General features: G+C 41.9%; 2 protein-coding genes across 5 annotated transcripts in view; one reads left to right on the forward strand and one right to left on the reverse strand.

Annotated features, from left to right (window-relative positions):
- Window positions 1–8504, reverse strand: part of LOC125686395 (nipped-B-like protein) — a 254045-nt gene extending 245541 nt beyond the window's left edge. For 3 of the 4 annotated variants that reach the window (XM_048930314.1, XM_048930318.1, XM_048930316.1), the window contains exon 1: window positions 8276–8503. The gene's annotated coding sequence lies outside the window, so the exon portion shown is untranslated. Of the gene's footprint in view, window positions 1–8275 lie in introns of all 4 variants that reach the window. The other variant, XM_048930315.1, reaches the window with a different exon arrangement.
- Window positions 1–18529, forward strand: part of LOC125686405 (uncharacterized) — a 354680-nt gene that overhangs the window by 308168 nt on the left and 27983 nt on the right. The gene's annotated exons all lie outside the window — the stretch shown is intronic.

The following is an 18529-nucleotide window of genomic DNA, read 5'->3' on the forward strand; positions in this document are numbered from 1 at the left end:
TACACTAAGAACTGCACACATTCCTGGATGTGAAATAATTCTTATTTGCCCAGCCAATACTTGCTTTGTAGTTCTGGCTTTTCCAGCAATTTGTCCCTCCTTCCTTTTCTGCCCTCTCTTAGTACAGACTTCCCACCCACTCTTGTCCCTAAACTGTTTCCTTTGACTGCACGCCCAATTTTAGAGTATCCTTTTGTCTGTTTCCTGCTAAAGCTATTTCATAGCTCTTCCAGTATCTTCACTAAGGACAATTGTATCTGTCCTATGTCATGGTTTTATGATTTTTGTTATTGGTATTCCACATCATAACATCATGTTATAGGATTTAGAGTTGATGCTCCAGTTCTGTGGACTGCCAATATTTCCGGGTACCTGATTCTCAGAAAAGAGCTACATTTCCCAGATTTTCACTGTTCCATTTCCATTTTCCTTTTAGAGGGAAAGATAAAACTGCTTGCAAGTCACAAGACTGCCCCTTCTTTTACTGCTCGTCTCTGCGGTGTGTACTCCCTAGCCATCTCACCTTTAGCACTAGAGTAAGGCCTTCAGTTTTGGACACCCTCTCTCATTTTATTTTATTTACTAGCTTCAATTCCAATTACATTTATTATACTGTGTTATCTTGCATTCTGCTATCATATTTAGTAAATTAGTTTTCTCCCTTAGCTTGCTGCCACTGTTCTGTTTTTAGGCCCATCTCCCTACCTTTTCCCCTTCCCCCTCTCCTGGGGCATAGGCCCCTCCACCCCAATTACTCACAGAACTGGGCCAAACCAGCCCCAAACTGCTTACAGTCCTACCAGCTCCTTTATCCAGTCCCATCACTTCCTTAGCAACTCCAAGCTCCTACCTTCCTCCAAAGTTCTTGCCCTTCAAACTTCCATTCCTTTCTCATCCTTGTAAGCTTAGTTGCAATCCACCACTCTTCACTGTGTTTACCCTTCCAAACACCTGCAACCTCAGTTCTTGTCTTTTTCACATTTGAACAAATCAACAATGCATATAAGTAGTGAATGGCCACCAGAAGAGTCCATGCTACATCTCACTACTTAGAACTGTACTTACTTGAAAAGTCCTGTTGCATATACAACATTTTCCAACTTTAACACCTATAATCAGAGAAGCCAGATAATTTCATTCACCAGTAACTTGCTCAATTTATTTTTTTAAACACACTTTCAAATGGCAACAAAATACTGCATAAGTTACCTCATTTAAGTTTTAGTCCTCTCCCAAACAATGCAGATGTTCAAATTACTTTAAGGTCAGAAATTATTTTTGAACTTTTTTCTTCCTCTAGCCTGACCCTTAAGAGCCAATTAACCCTTTTGGCTTTTAAGCTTTATTAAAAGAGTTAGCGACTAAAGGGCAATCACCCAGCACAGAAAATTTCAGCCCAAATGACTCAAATATAGCAATTTCAGAAGTAAAAAAAAGTGTATTTTAGTAGCATTAGAAAACCAAGAGGAGTCACTACCACTCTCACCTATACAATCTAAGCAGGGAGCAACATACTTTTTAAAAAAATAACTTCCAATTATGTTAAAGGTCATTTCTCAACATGCGCTTTCTTTAGAACTGCCAGAAAGAACCAATCATCACTGAGCAATCATGTTTCCCCACTTTGAACAAAAAATTTAACAAATCATTCCACAGATTTTTAACTTTCCATTCAGACAAAATAATTGTGAAACTGATTTTAAATCTCCACAAAGCACTCTCCATGTTTTCTTACTACAGTTCTAAGAGAGTCTGTTGTAGTTTAACCCCAGCAGATAGCTAAGTACCACACAGCCTCTTGCTCACTCACTGCAGGTGGGATGGGGGAGTAAATTGGAAAGGTAGAAGTGCAAGAACTCATGGACTGAAATAAAGACAGTTTACTAAGTAAAGCAAAAGCCACACGTGCAAGCAAAGCAAAACAAGGAATTCATTCACTCTTTCGCATCAAGAGGCCACTTCCAGGAAAGCAGAACTCATCACGCGTAACTGTTTCTTGGGAAGATAAACACCATCGTTCCAAACATCCCCCCCTTCCTCCTTTTTCCTCCCAGCTTTTATTGCTGAGCATCACATCACACTGTATGGAATATTACTTTGATCAAGTCTGGATCAGCTGTCCTGGCTGTGTTCCCTCCCAACTACTTGTGTACCCTCCAGCCTCCTTGCTCACAGGGCTGCATGAGCAGTAGAAAAAAAAAAAAATCCTTGAACGTGTAAGTGCTACTCTGTAACAACTAAAAACATTGGTGTGTTATCACCGCTATTTTCATAAAGAAATCCAAAACAAAATCATACAAACCTCTTGAAAGAAAATTAATTATCCCAGCCAAAACCATGACAGTGTCTTACCAAAATTTTCTCAAATTTTAGACAAAAAAAGAAACACATTTTAGCTTATTTTTCCAACAGGTACTAAGACAGTTACTGTACATAGCATCTGATGAGAGCTCTCTGAATTCCTCTCCCAATATCGAGAAAGTATCTCCGAAGAAAGAGAAAGCAGTATATCTGAATGGAAGACAACATGCAAAAAGTGGCACAGTCTACTGTAATCCAAGATCTGAAAATAAAATTTCAGAGAAACTATTTGAAAACTTATCCTTTCTGACTATCTAGTCAACACAGAAGAGATAATTGTTAGCTTAGACATAAGAGACAGATTATACTGTCACAGGTACGCACTAACATAACATTCAAGGAGTTTGATAAACTACATTATTTAAAAAAAGAGAGAAGGTTAGAAGTATAAAGCCAAGTATTAAATGTCAAAACTAAGGTTGCTTGCACCTATAATTCAGTCCCTCGTGCATTATGGTAAGTCTTTCAGTAAATGATCATATACTGATTTTGCTACACACAGGATCCCTGCTTTATTCATAGTACATAACAGATGATGGTCATGAAACATACTAGTTACATAGCAAGAAGAGCTTATTTCTGTGGGATGTTACACTTCATTAACTTTATGTTCTTCAGATTTCTTAGTAAAACCCATTTTAAAAAATCCCATCCAAGAGATCTTCTGCTGGAAACTTGTTCTACCTGTTCTATAATACACCCAGAGCCTCTAGGCTAAAGAATACCTCTGTTCATAGTCATACGATTTAGCACAAATATTAATTGGACAACAGACTGACATTGCAATGAAATGGTCTGATGCAGAAGTATCCATTCAACCAACTTACATGAACTACAATAATTACCACTTTAAGAGGCAGAGTTTCATCCTTAACAGCCAATAACCAATTCATAGGACATTTGATCAGAAGCTAGTAACTGCGGAAAAGTAGTATTTTGAATGCTTTCAATGTTGCAGACAAGCCATTTAATCACTTGAAGGTTTTTGGTTATTATCTAGTTAATGTCTCAGATCTTACTGAAGATATTTTGCTTTCTTCACATTATAGAGGGAGATTTTTTAATTTCTCAGGACAGGAAATCTATTTCTGTTCAGCTCTTGGAATGATCAGGACAGTTGAAACTGAAAAGGTCATCAGTGAAAACCTATTCTATACTTCTCAGGGATGCAGCATGGGAAACAATGGGCCTGATATGTTGAAGTGCAAGCCACTCACATCCACAAATAAAATCGAAGAAAATAATGTTATGAACTCATGTGCTGTAAAGTAACTAAAAAAAAAACCCTCAAGAATAAAGCACATCAAATGACACACTCAAGACTTATATTCACTTTTTAAACTCTCAATTTTGACTCAGTTTCAGTCTTTCATATGTAAAATGGAAATAATATTTTACAGATATGCTAAAGAAACATTCTCTAATGTTTGTGAAGCACAAATATGTATTACGATGATAATTTCTACAAATTAATAGATGAAAACAATTCAACATTAACTGAAATATTTGGATGCTATACAGCAGATAATAAAGCAGAAGGCTGCACACTGAATGACAAAGAAAAACAAATATATAAACTAGGTTGTAGCAGTATACTAGTCAGATGATATTTCCCATGTACTGTATGAGGCACTGAATTGCAACCATAAGGGTAAGGGGGAACAAATAATGTTAAGGCCCAGTGTATGGAAAAAGGGGGCTGGACTGTGTTTATTTCTCAAGTCTTAGTCTTTTCTTTCCTTATCTGGAATCCTTGACTTTGCAGCATAATGTTTTTTTTAACACTGTTCCTGTAAAATACATTGCATGCCTACAGACATACACTGCTGCAAATAACGTACTGTGCTTCATATCAAACCATAGCAATAATTTGAAGGAAAAAAAAAGAATATCTAGCCATATAAAGAATTAAAAACTAATTAACATATTCATCAATGACCTGGGTGAAGAAACAGAGTGTACTCCTCAGCAAGTTTGCTGATGATACAAAACTGGGAGGATTGGCTGACACGCCTGAAGGCTGTGCTACCATTCAGCATGATCTGGACTGGTTGAGAGTTGGGCAGGGAGGAATCTGATGAGGTTCAAATAAGAGCAAGTGTAGAGTCTTGCACCTGGGGAGGAATAACCACATGCATCAGTACAGGTGAGGTGCTGACCTGCTGGAGAGGAGGTCTATAGAGAAAGACCTGGGGATCATGGTGGACAACAGGTTGGCCATGAGCCAGCAGTGTGCCCTTGTCGCCAAGAAGGCCAATGGGATCCTGGGGTGCATTATAAAGAGCATGGCCAGCAGGTTGAAGGAGGTGATTCTCCCCCTCTACTCTGCCCTGGTGAGGCCACATTTAGAATACCGCGTCTAGTTCTGTGCTCAACAGTTCAAAAAATAATGGGGTCTCCTAGAGAGCCCAGCTGAGGGCCACAAAGATGATGAGGGACCTAGAGCATCTCCCATATGATGAACAGCTGAGAGCCCTAGGACTCTTCAGCCTGAAAAAGAGAAGGCTACAAGGGGATCTTATCAAGTGGGAGTCAACTGGACGGGAACAGGCTCTTTTCAACAGTGCCCAGCAACATTCTTCACTGTTTATGTTTTATAAAATGTTATTTGTGTAAACCAAGTAGTCACCTCCAAGTACAGTGCCAGTAACTAAATTCAATTTGACTAGAATTCCTTTTAGCTTCTACACACAGCTTGATCCTTTCTCCCATTCCTGTTGCTATTGAGATTTTCCACAGTGAACGGTTGAGACAGGAAGTGAGACACAAATCATGGGTCCTGCACAAACTCATCAAACACAATTGCCTCACTCCTTGGGTGTAGAAGACATCAATATAAAGTACTTCTCTCCCACATACTTTCCAGGTCACGATCATCTACTAAATATAGTTCTAATGCTAATAAAATATTAAGACAAATACAGATGAATCGTATTAATAGGTTTCATAATACTGTCATTTCAAAAGGACGTCCTTTTTCAATTACTATATCTGTATATTATTGGTAATAACTCTTTATCACCAATTTCCAACTTTTCCTTGTAAGTTTTTTTCCCATGCAACTGAGTGCTCCTTAGTGCTGATTATTCAAAATCAGAAGCTAACCTAACATGTACTACTTCTATAATAAAGGCATTTATAAAAGGAAGACTGAAAGTAAGTTTCATCATACTGAAATGGCCAGTTTTTTTCAAATGTGAAATATTTCTAATTACGTATTTTGTGTCAGTAAATAGCTATTACAACACGAAAGATCCATCTCACACCTACCAGACACCAAACTCTTAAGTTACCCAAACTCATATTTTTCTAATTATTTCCATAATTTGTCTAAATGTCCACACACTGATGAACACAGAATATATTCCTACAGAATAATTTCTAGAAAGCATATAGTTCTGAATTCGAAAACAATTTCTTCTTAGATCTAAATATTTAAAATTGAAGTATAATTTCTCCTTCTAGTTACTAGCAATTGTCCACTAACTTTGCTAACTTGTTACGCCAATCCCTGGCTCAAATTAATTCACAATATATATATTTAATCTAGTATCCTTCAAAATATAGTTTATTTATGTTATAAAGGAATATATACACTAACCATTAAGGCTGCATTATCTTCATCATCATACAAACAACAAAAAGCATGGTTGCAACTCAAAAACATTACTACATCTTGCCTTGATTCTGCAAGAAATCTTATGAACATGACTGTTCATGGAGCCCCAAACATGTAATGAAGTTGTGCTCATACAGAACAATAATCTGCAAATTGTTTTAGTGATATAATTAATCATATACAGCTCAAAAGAACAAAAACATTGTAAATCACAAATAACCAGCATCTTAAATTTCCCTTTTATGATATAAAAAAATAGGTGCATTTATCAAGTGCATGCTTGATAAAAGAAAAAAAGTCATAAATATAACCCTGGAAAGACAAACTTGACAGGAACTGTGTAACTACAGTAGCTCATTTCCTGCTCATCTCTCATATATTTAAATCAAATCTTCTTAAATGAAACATAAGTCAGAGAATTCACTACTCTTAGTTTAATATAGGCATTTTTATTAAAACGAGTTATTTTAAACAATGAAATGTTACAGCTAACGTTGCTTCCTGATGATGAATACTACCCAACTACTTCTGCACAGTCCCTTCTTTCCTGCAAGCAGAATTACACTGAGCCCCTATACATATTACCAACCAAAAGAAAACAGCAATTCGGCTACACATGGTGATAGGGACATTCTGAGACAACCAGTGGCTCCCTCTGCAATTAATGAAGTTTAAAAATAAAAAGCTGTTCTTTTGAAGTGTAAATGCTTCTCCATGCACGTAGGCCTAAGACCACGTTAACAGGACCAGGCAGCAAAAAGACAGGAACGGGAGATAAGCAGGAGGGAGGGAGGGAAGCTGAGATTGAGGCTCAGCAGGATCCTCAGGCTTTTAAAAATTCAAACTGCTCCCAGACACACTACTGACTTCTACATGGATTTACATCATTAAAAAGATACCTTCCAAGTAACAGCTATAACTTCACCCTTTAAACACGTATAAAGGCACTCAGAGGCATGAAAGCAGTTTTTAAGACTCTAAACACAATACCCCAGAAAGTTATTTTCTCAGATACAATAACCACTTATTATTATAACAGGTATGCCTGAACAAGTCAAAAACCTACTTGAAAAGACATATTATAAGATATTGATACTTGTTTTTCATTTATAATTTCCTTTCTATATGAAAGATGAAACTTGGTATCTTAAAATTTCCCGCAATTATGTAATTTCTGGAAGAGTATTTTTATTAGTTCACACTCTACCACACAGTATGTCCAAGATTTACTTAACTAAAAATTAGCTACCACTCGTTTATGAAGACCTGACACTTAATCAACAGTAATTTACAAAACACATTTGACCTGTTAAAGTAGCAATTACATATCCAAACATAATGGACGCAAGAGGCAAACAACAACCTCAAGTCCGACAAGAAAGGATGAATTTTTTAAACATTTCTCACTTTTCACTTAATTAAATTCATGTTCAATTCCCAAGAACTTCAGGTAAGATCTCATCTTCATCTTGACTCCAGAAATGTCATAAACGTACTACTTCACACACAACCCCTTTCCCATTTTCTATTTGCTACAAAGCATAAAATAGTATTTCTCCTGATTTTAGTACATATCCCTGTTAACACCTTCAGCACATAAACAACATGACTGTGTGGAAGCATGACACAATATGCTTCTCTATCTGTATTTCCTGGGTCTGCAGGTGCCTGTGTTGTGCCAATATCCCCACAAAATCTAGTTTTATACTATAAATATACAAAGATACTAACAGACTAATCACTATCTTATTTAAAGATCAAACATCTGTCCAGCTGAACATTTGAATATTCAGAATGGAGTTTGTCAGAAAGTGAAAAGAATAGTGAAGGTAGATATTTACATTGCTTCTTCTCCCTTACCCCTCCACTTACTCCTTCCACAGCTCAGAGGGCTGTCTGCACTGGGATCTTCTTTGCACTGGTAAAGTCATAAATATGACACACTTGCGACTAATTGTATTGTTCCCTCCTGTTCCTCTCGCGGCTGAGGCCTGTTACTCAGAAGCTGTTTCGCCTTTCTAATCTCCAGGCCGGAGTAAAGACGCTGGCCGGCAGGCCTGCGTTCTCCACCGGGCCTAGGCCTCCCAGCAGTTTAGGAAGAACCAATCTCCTCCGCCAAACCCAAACAAGAAGAAAGGAGAGCTGCGAAATAAACACTTCCAATTGCCACCTATTCCCCTCTAACCTCAGAGAACAACTAATCCCTCTCTACTCCCCCAGTACTGGGCCGCCTAGACTGGGAGGCCCGGCCTGCTGCTAGAAAGAGCAAGGAAGGGGAGACAAGGGGGGAGTTACCTGAACAAATCGTCGTCTGAATCCAACGAGGATCCAAAAGGGGGAGAAAAATCCACTCCCTCCCTCCTCAGAGAAGCCGCTGCCGAACCACCACCGCGGAGCAGGAGAAGGGGGAGGGGAGATAATATAACAACAATAATCCGGGACGGGAGGGGGACTAGTTCCTCTTCCGCCTCCTCAGTGTAGTGAACATGTAGAGCCGAGCAGTAAGCGACCAAGACAAATTCCTTCCCCCTGAGTCTGCTTCACGGTATCAACATGGGCCGGGCTGAACTGGTTCCGACACACAGTCCGAGCCGCGGGGGGGCGGGGGCAATGCTGACAAGGGGGCCGCCTCTGCGTGCCAGTGCAAGAGGGCGGGGGAGGGGACCGCATAGGCACGGAGAATCGGTACCGAGAAGAGATGAGGGTGGGGGGCTGGGAAGGGAAGAGAAAGGATAGAATAGGATAAGATAAGATAGGATCGGATCCTGTGTGTATGCCTTTCTCGCTCCCTCAGAACAAAATGCCGACCGGAAGTGCAGCTGCAGGAATGACTCCCTCCACCGGCGCCAAACATAACAGCCTCTCCCTTTCCTCCACTGTCGCTTCCTCACTTGCCTGGCTGGCACTGCTTCCGCTGGCACTGCGTTACTCTACATTACCCCTCCCAGCTTTGCTGCAACCGAAGTTCCCTTGTCTCACCGCACCTGGCAGCGATGGGCACAGCTGAATCTCCGCTGCATGGTTGTCACTCCACTTCCCACCCATCTGGCTTCCGCCTGAATTTTTCTTCTTTTCTCTGCTGGTGTATGGAACTAGACCAGAGTTTGCACTCAGGCCTGCACTGAAAGAAAAGCAGCTAGAGATTTGTGAAAAAGTGATCTTTGAAAAAAAATACACATTTTGGGTTGTTTTTTTTTTTTTATCTTACTTAAGGATGGTAGGGAGAAGGATTTACAAATGACTGCAAAATGCTACCTCATAGGAGGCAGACTTAAGAAGGCAACTTATAATGAAGCCATGAAGGCAGCAGTCTCCATCAGCCCCAGCTGTGGCAAATCTGGGAGACTTACTGGAATTACTGTTACCATTACTGATAATCTCTGTGGAATTTAAGAGGTTGTGTCACAGGAACTAAACTAAAACACCCAATGCCAAAAGTGCTGCCAGGGTACATATCGAACTGGAGTGATTTTTAAAAACAACCCTTTTGGACAAGCACGAGGGAGAATGCAGATGTTAAGCTTAAGGGTCCTATACTGATGTTCATCACCACCTCCAGATTTACTGGAAATATTTTAATTGTGGGTTGTGAAGGACTGTTTACAAAAAGAATGTCTTGGTCTGAAAGATTTTCTGTTTTTCTTCTGTACAGGTAAAGCTCTGTATAATCATAGCACAGGATAATAGTGAAGAAGCATTTACATGGAATGCTCTGAAAGTAATGCCTCCTATTTATTTCCATGGAAACTACAATGGATATAAAGAGCACAATAACACTATTTGATGGAGTAAATTCTCAGCTACAAAACACTACTTTTCAACAAAGTCACAACCATTAGCTGTGCATTTTGACCAGTCATGAACAGGAGCCTGCATGCTGTGTTCATAAGAGCCTCAATAAATGGACAAAAATCCTTTGGAAACTATTAGGTCACAACCTAAACAAGTAATTGAGCACCTAGTAAAGAAGCATAGCCAACCCTTGGAGTAGAGGTGGAAGCAATTTACCTGTGCAACCGGAAGGGGTGGACCCTAGCTCCACCCTTCCCTAACCTCATTTAAGGGCTGGTAGCACCAAAAAAAGCATTGTTACTTAAAGATTGTGTTCTTTAATATGTTTGATGAGCTCTGATACTTGGGAAAGGATAAGTTATTCATTCCTTATTACTGGACTGTAACTGCTACCTTTCTTGGGTGATCTGAAACTGGTTTTAAACAGCTATATTTGCTATCACTTGTCTTTCTACTAGGTAATCCAAGTAGGAGAATCTACCAAAGGTGGTATAAATTCTGTGATAACTTGTTAAAGAGTGCACCAAAGAGATTGTTACCTTGGAAAAGAAGTAACCTGGGTGCACCCTAAGAATCCTAGGGACTTCCGGATTCCTTGTGGCTGACTGCTACACAGATAAATGACAAATGGGGAATCATAAGGGACAGTGGTCCAATTATTAAATCCCTTTCCAAGATGACAGAATACTTGAATGAATTAAAACAAACATAACTAACAACCCAGGAAAAAGTATTAGCAGGCATCTGCTGTAGCATGATTGCTGCTACTAACTATTAATGCATATCCTTCTTCTGTGTAAGGGTTGAAAAAAAAATGAGCTGTTAAGAGACTATCAGGCAAGTAAAAAATAAAATGATATTTCTGATGGGGCAATCTGCTTCATCTTTGTATGGCGTTTCCTCTCTAAAATTAAGAACTATACCATTAGAAGGGGAAAAGGACTAAGATCAGCAGGATCCTTGGATCCCAATTGAAGCTAAAAATAAAAGGAAAATCAAGACAGAAGTCCAACTAGAGGATTGGGGAACCTCAGATCCTCTAGAAATAAGGCCAAAAATTACTAGAAAAACTAAGGAAGCCCCAGATAGACTGGCAAGGTTGCCACCTGAGGAATGGCCCCCTGCTCACACTCAAATGGCATGTGATGGCATGCCTGTACATGGCTGCTGAATTCATGGGTTTATTACAGTGATTTAAACAGAAACAGTGAGAGAGCATACCAGCTTGGCTCTTAAGATTATGGGACATGGGAGTTGAAAGTATGGTTATTTAATGAACCAGAGATTTCTAAACTTGCATCCATCACCACACATTTGGCCCTTCGATGAAGACCATATGCAACTGTAATGCATAATAAGAAAAATCATTCTCTAATTCGATGAATAATGGCTGCATGTAGAATCATGCAGCCAAATAAAAGCAATGTCCCAATGAATACTGGTTCAAAATTATATCAGAAAACTGGGAACAAAGGAAGCAATTTATGATGATACCTTTGAGAGTCCAATCCTGGTTCTCAGCAAAGATGAGGCTCCTCATATTACAGCAGGTGTCTCCCCACCAGTATGGCACACTAGTGTCCATACTAAACCCTTTGGTTCCCTCAGAGGCCGTTGTCCAACAAGCCACCCAGTTAGTGGCTGGTCTAGGAGAAACAATGTGCCTACGGACCAGGCGCAATATCTGGACAGTAGAAAGGGAAGTGGTCTCCCTATAACTAAAACTAGGAGACCTGCCCCATGAACTCCTCAATTGAGACCAATAAGGATATCCTGAAAACAGATGTTAAATGATTTAATCTAGGCTGGGGTTCCATTTACAAGAACTGATCACCAGCCCAATCTTGTCCTCCTCCAGATATGGAGGCAGCTGAAGGAAAATAAAAAACTTCAAAACACCCCCAAAAAAGCAGAGGTAAGAATTATTGAACAAGTACCAATGACACCATGGAACTTGGAAGATTTCATAGTTCCTAAGAAATGGAAAAAGTTTCTTCAAGTGACCTGGGCCACTATGCCCGAACCACCTGAGGGAAAAAAATTGAGACTGTGCAGTTAATTTAGTGACAGAGTGTCATGGTTTTGTGATTTTTGGTTATTGGTATTTGACATCATAACATCATGTAGCGCGCTGGGAGTTAGAGTTAATGCTCCAGTTATGGATACCTGTCTCAGAAGAGAAAAAAACTACATACCCTCAGAGGACTTTGTTTTCAGAGAGGAGAAAAAACACCAGGCAAAGTCACGAGACATGGCTCTCTCTCTCTTCCCTTCTGCTTGTGCTGACTGCACATCTCATCTCAGCATTAGAGTAAGGCCTTCGGTTTTCAGACACTCTCAATTAATTTGATTTATTAGCTTCAACTCTAATTCTATTGTATTCTATTGTATTCTATTTTATTCTAGTATGTTATCTTGCATTCTGATAGATTATTTAGTAAATTTGTTTCTAATCAGATTGTTACCAGTTTTGTTTTTGGGCCTGTATGGGAACTGTAGGAGTCATAGCCTGAACCACTGATTGATCACCTGAGGCAAGGACTGGGTCAGCCCTGGGAGCACAGGTGAAGGCAATTCACCTGTGTGACAGGAAGGGGGTGGAACCTGGCTCCACCCCTCCTAGACCCCATTGAAGGACTGACTAGCAGTAGGGAAGGTTCTCCTCCTGGAGATTCTTCCTTTTTGGAGTCTTCTACTGCGTGCTTAGATCCTTGAATACAGGTAAGCGTTTCTCCCTTGATTGTTTCTTTTTCATCACAATAATCTTTCCAACTATAACCCCTGTGAAGTATTATTCTAACCACACTACTCTTCCAACTGTACATTTGGTGAGCGAGCCAGACCAAAATACTAAAAAAAAAAAAAAAAAAAAAAAAAAAAAAGTCTTTTCTAAGGAATGTCTTTAAATGGGTTGGGGGAAGAATATTACTCTCCTAGACAAAAACAACCCTGGACAGATCCCAGGATTTATAGGATCACTTTACTATAAACAGGGAACTATAATTGAAAAATGGGGTCCCCTGGGGGTTACGGGAAATATTTCTTCCCTATCCTGCATGGTGGATTACTTTCATGGATTAAGTAAAGATAAATTAGTTACAAAAGAACGCTAGTTAGTTGTTTCTACTGTGGCATGGCCTCTATTAAATGCTTTAAATCAGGCTGAAATGATAAATAATAAATGAAAAACTACTATTATGAGACTGCATCAAAAAATTAGAACAACAACTTGGTATACTGACAGGAAAAAAATCAAGCAAAAATCTCCCAATGAAGCAGGTCCATACCATTTCAGCAGATGATATCCAGGTTCCTGAATCAATGGACCCAGTTGATCCAGAAGATAAGGCTTCCAAATCAGATCTTAAAGCTCTGCCTGCAATGGATCCCTTTGAGATTGTCACAGAGTTGACTAGATCAATCTATGTCTGTGACAGGGGCGACAGGCCTCTACCCTCCCCACCCCAGTCCCACAAAAAATGGGAAGGAAGGAAGGAAGGGAGGAAAAAAACAGCAGCAACAATCTATGGAGGAAAAATTATTTTACTATAATATCGGAATACAAGATAACAAAATAAAATACAATTTAATTGAAATTGAGATTAATAAATCAGACAAGATGAGAGAGAGAGTTCCCGGGACCGAGTCAAACCTGAAAAGCTTGGAACGGCTAGGAAAGCACCCTCCAGCACCCACTGCAAGGCAGCAAGAGAGCGCCCCCCCACCCGGAAGGGCCAGATCCCGTGACTGCTGTAATGTACAGGGATAGGTACCTGGGATTGGGCAGTGACACTTCAGTGCCCCGTACACCACATGATGTTTTGATGTGTAATACTGAAACGCAAAAATAAAAACAAACAAAAAACATAGAACCATGACAGAGATCTGTTCCATAATAACCCAATAAATAAATAAATAAACTAGCAGGGATGCCCCCAATCAGTGGCCCCCTGTCCAAATCTATTTACATGTGATGGCCTGTGCTTATACGGCCACAGAATTAATGGACTTAGTACAGCAATTCTGACAAAAGCCCAGAGAAAGCGTATATTGTATACCAGTACACAGGCATTAATGGTCCTCCATGGAGGACCTTCAAAACTATATTCACAAACAAGATATAAGAGAGACAATATACAAAGACATTTGAAAGCCCAGACCTGGTAAAATTCTCAGCAGGCATGAAAGACCTGATCCTGCAGCAAGCCTCTTCCCACCTGTATGGATCTCTAGTTTCCATACTAAACCCCCTAGTAGCCTCAGAGGCCATGATCCAGCAGGCTACCCAATTGGTAGCTGATCTAGGGGAGACAAAGCTCCTTCGGACGAGGCACAAAATCCAAATGTTGGAAGGGGCAGAGGTTCTTCCCGTAACTAAAACCATGAGACCCGACATGTGGAAAATCAAACCCTACAGCCTGTAAGGATATAGAGAAGGTATTTTTTACTGGCAATTGCACAAAAGCCCTGGTGCAAGGGGGATAATTCCTCCAAGGTTGCACATGGTCTGGAAAAATTGTGCTACAGATATAGGATGAACTAATACATAATCAATAGTTCCTGGAATTTGGATACATATTCATGATACCCCAAAAGTTTATTAGCATACAGACCCTCCCCTCTTGCGCGTGCGTAGTGGGTTGTGGGTTGAAGATTTGTTGTCCTTTTCATGAAGGCTTCTGACCTTTCTCGCTATAAACTCCTGACCTAAAAGGGGGGCATCCCCCCAAACCGGTTTCTTCTTGCTCTGTTGACATCTAATCACCTCCCTGCCAGATGTCTCTGGGTTGTTCTCAAATCTTATCAGCATGGCCTTCATCCCCCTCACTATCCCAGACCCAGTGTCTGCTGTCACCAACCTCCAAGCAACCCTGCCCGGTCAGCAACACCGCATCAGCGCCCCACCGTCTGCACCCCCACCCAGTGCAGGGACACAAGAGATGCACACATAGGGTGTAGCTCAAGTTCTGATTTACTGCTGTGTAACAGCTGCTTATATACCGTGACACACAACCACCCCCAGGTACTCATGACCCGTTAAGCACTACCCAGAACCACCCCCTGTAACTCCCACCTGCCGTAACCTGAGTATCACCCACATCTCCCCCCTCTCTATGCCATGTTACCATATCCCCCACTTTCTACTATTATTTCTGTTGCTAACCTCCATGCAATTCCAGCCCAGCTAACAACACCCTATCAATATCCCTGTCTGCACCCCTACTTGGCACAAGGACATGAGAGATGCATGCCCTAGGGTGTAGCTCAAGTGCTGAATTTAATGCTGTGCAACAACTACCTATATACCGTGACATGTGACTGCCCCGTGACCCATTAAGCACCATCCAGAACCACCCCCTGTAACTACCACCCACCTTAGCCCAAGTACCACCCACACCAAGTACTGCCCACATCTCCCCCCTCTCTATGCCATGCTACCGTGTCCCCTACTTTCTACTGTTATTTCTCTTAGTCATTAGGACAAGAATAGTGCATTGAGGTGCAGATATGCTGGATCCATTGAAAAAGATTAGTCCTTGTCTACGGCTATCAATGTGCAGAATCATAACACTAATTATATTAATAACAATCATTAAAACTCAATCAAGGCCTCGATTGAAAATACTCTAAACGTTACAAGGACAAACATAGCATAATGACAAGAAATACTGTTAACCTACTAAAAGAAGAAATACATGGTGGTGGTGAATGCGCTAGGCAGTGCCAGCAGGGCGTCCCCAGCTTCAAGGTGCACTTTTCCTCTCTCACCCTACACAGATTCTCTTTTTTTTTTTTTCCTTCTTTTTTTTTTTTTTTTTTTTTTTTTTTTTTTTAAATCTTCTCAGGGTCCAAAAGGTATTTTCCATTTGTACGCTGCATCCGCATGGCGAGTGCATGATACAGAGCCCAAGTGGAACACCTGCTTGCAAAACATGCAAAACTATCAGGGTTAGCTCCCTTAGCGTGCACCTTTGCATCAGGGGCTGAGTGGTCATATTTTAAAAATCCTGATTAGTGCAATGAAGGAGAGTTAATCATTCTATAATACAGGGTCATCCCTTTACCTAGGATTCCTTTCCAGGTTTTGTCTTTGCAAATCAAGAAAAACCTAATTGATAGGTTGATAGCATCATAACCAAGCGTTACTAAAACATTAAAAAAGCTATTCCTGTAGATTACAGCACTGGTAAAATTAAATCCTGTTTAATTCACATTCAATCTACTACAAAAATAAAAGAAGCACACAACAACCTAGATAACACCTAATAACTCTAATTCTTGAGACTATACTGATAACACAGGAAACTCACCCACTATATCATACCACTACTACTGCTACTATTTGCAACATAACAAGTTACAAAGCAATACCAATAAATAAGAAGCACACAATCCCAGTCGTTATAAAGGCTGTATGCTATTTTCTGCCTTGAGATAAGGCCGAACGTATCATGCTGGAATCCACATACAGCCAGTCCATAATCTTTCTTGTGGTGTGTCTCCTGTATTCCCCTTTTTTTGTTTATTAATAATAGATTTCAATGTTAGATGAATCACAGAATCACAGAATCACCCGGGTTGGAAGGGACCCCAAGGATCATGTAGTTCCAACCCCCCTGCCTAGCAGGGCCACCAAACATACACATTCAGATCAGGTTGCCCAGGACCCCGTCCAACCCGGCCTTAAACACGTCCAAGGACGGGGCATCCACAACCTCCCTGGGCAGTCCGTTCCAGGGCCTAACCACTCTCCTAGTAAAGAACTTCCCCCTAACATCCAACCTAAATCTTCCCTCCTTCAACTTAAAACCATTTCCCCTAGTCCCGCTGTTGTCAGCCCTTTTGAAGAGTTTACTCCCCTCCTGGGTGTAGGTTCCCTTCAGGTATTGATAGGCTGCAATGAGGTCACCCCGCAGCCTTCTCTTCTCCAGGCTGAACAAGCCCAACTCCCTCAGCCTGTCCTGATAGGGGAGGTGCTCCAGCCCCCTGATCATCTTAGTCGCCCTCCTCTGGACCCTTTCCAAAATCTCAATGTCTTTCTTGTACTGAGGGCTCCACACCTGGACACAGTACTCCAGATGGGGCCTCACAAGAGCCGAGTAGAGAGGGACAATCACCTCCCTGTCCCTGCTGGCCACCCCTCTCCTGATGGAGCCCAGGATCCCATTTGCCTTTCGAGCTGCCAGAGCGCACTGCTGGCTCATATTCAGTCTCTCGTCCATCAGGACCCCCAGGTCCTTCTCTGCCGAGCTGCTCTCAAGGACCACTCCTCCCAGCCTGTACAGGTGCCTGGGGTTCTTCCGGCCCAAATGCAAAACCTTGCACTTTGCCGTGTTGAACCTCATTAGGTTCACCCGAGCCCAGCCCTCCAGCCTGTCGAGGTCCCTCTGAATGGCATCCCTTCCTTCCACCGTATCAACCGCACCACTCAGCTTGGTGTCGTCAGCAAACTTGCTGAGGGTGCACTCAATTCCCTCATCGATGTCATTAATAAAGATGTTAAAGAGCACCGGTCCCAAGACAGACCCTTGGGGGACACCACTTGTTACCGGCCTCCACCTGGACATAGAGCCATTGACCACCACCCTCTGTCTGCGGCCTTTCAACCAGTTTCTTTTCCATCGGGTCGTCCACCCATCAAATCCACTTCCCTCCAATTTGGAGATGAGGATGTGGTGGGGGACCATGTCAAAGGCTTTGCTCAGGTCCAGGTAAATGACATCGGTCGCCTTCCCTTCGTCCACCAATGCCGTCACTCCATCATAGAAGGCCACAAGATTAGTTAGGCATGACCTTCCTTTGGTGAAGCCGTGCTGGCTGTCTCGGATCACATGCTCATTCTTTATGTGACCGAGCATGTTGTCCAGGAGGATCTGTTCCATGATCTTCCCAGGCACAGAGGTGAGACTCACCGGCCTGTAGTTCCCCGGGTCCTCCCTGCTCCCCTTCTTGTATATGGGAGTGACATGACCCTTCCTCCAGTCGTCCGGGACCTCACCTGACAGCCACGACTTCTCAAATATGATGGAGAGCGGCTCGGCAACCACCTCAGCCAGCTCCTTCAGGACCCTGGGATGCACGCCATCCGGCCCCATAGACTTGTATTCATTCAGTCTAAGGAGGCACTCTCGGACTTGCTCTGCCCTTACAGTGGGGAGGGATTTACCTCCTTGGTCCCCACATAGAGGTTTGGGGATGCAGGGTTCAGGGACGTGAAAAAGACTAGAATCCTGGCCACCAGTGAAGACCGAGGTGAAGAACTCATTCAGCACCTTGGCTTTCTCTTCATCTGTTGAAGCCAGTTCTCCTTTTAAATTTACCAAAGTAGGTACGCCTGTTTTGGCCTGTCTCTTCTGGGCAATGTACCTGTAGAAGGTTTTCTTATTGTTTTTCACGTCCCTTGCCAAGTTCAGTTCTGCCTGCGCCTTGGCTTCCCTGATCCCACGTCTGCAAGTCCGGACGGCATTCCTGTACTCTTCCCAGGTGACACAGCCTTGTTTCCAGAGCTTGTACACCCCTTTCTTCGCCCTCAGTTCTCTCAGCAGGTCCTTGCTGAGCCATGCCGGTTTCCTACCTCGCCTGCCCACTTTCTTATTCAGAGGAATGGAGACCTCTTGTGCTTCCAGGAGGGCATCTTTGAAGAGCCGCCAGCTCTCCTCAACATCCTTGTCTTTGAGGGCAGCGCGCCAGGGGATCTTGGCCAGCAATCCATTGAGTAGCTTGAAGTCTGCTCTTCTGAAGTTCAGTGTCCTGGTC

This window comes from Lagopus muta, chromosome W, assembly GCF_023343835.1.
Source record: "Lagopus muta isolate bLagMut1 chromosome W, bLagMut1 primary, whole genome shotgun sequence".
NCBI classification, from domain to species: domain Eukaryota; kingdom Metazoa; phylum Chordata; class Aves; order Galliformes; family Phasianidae; genus Lagopus; species Lagopus muta.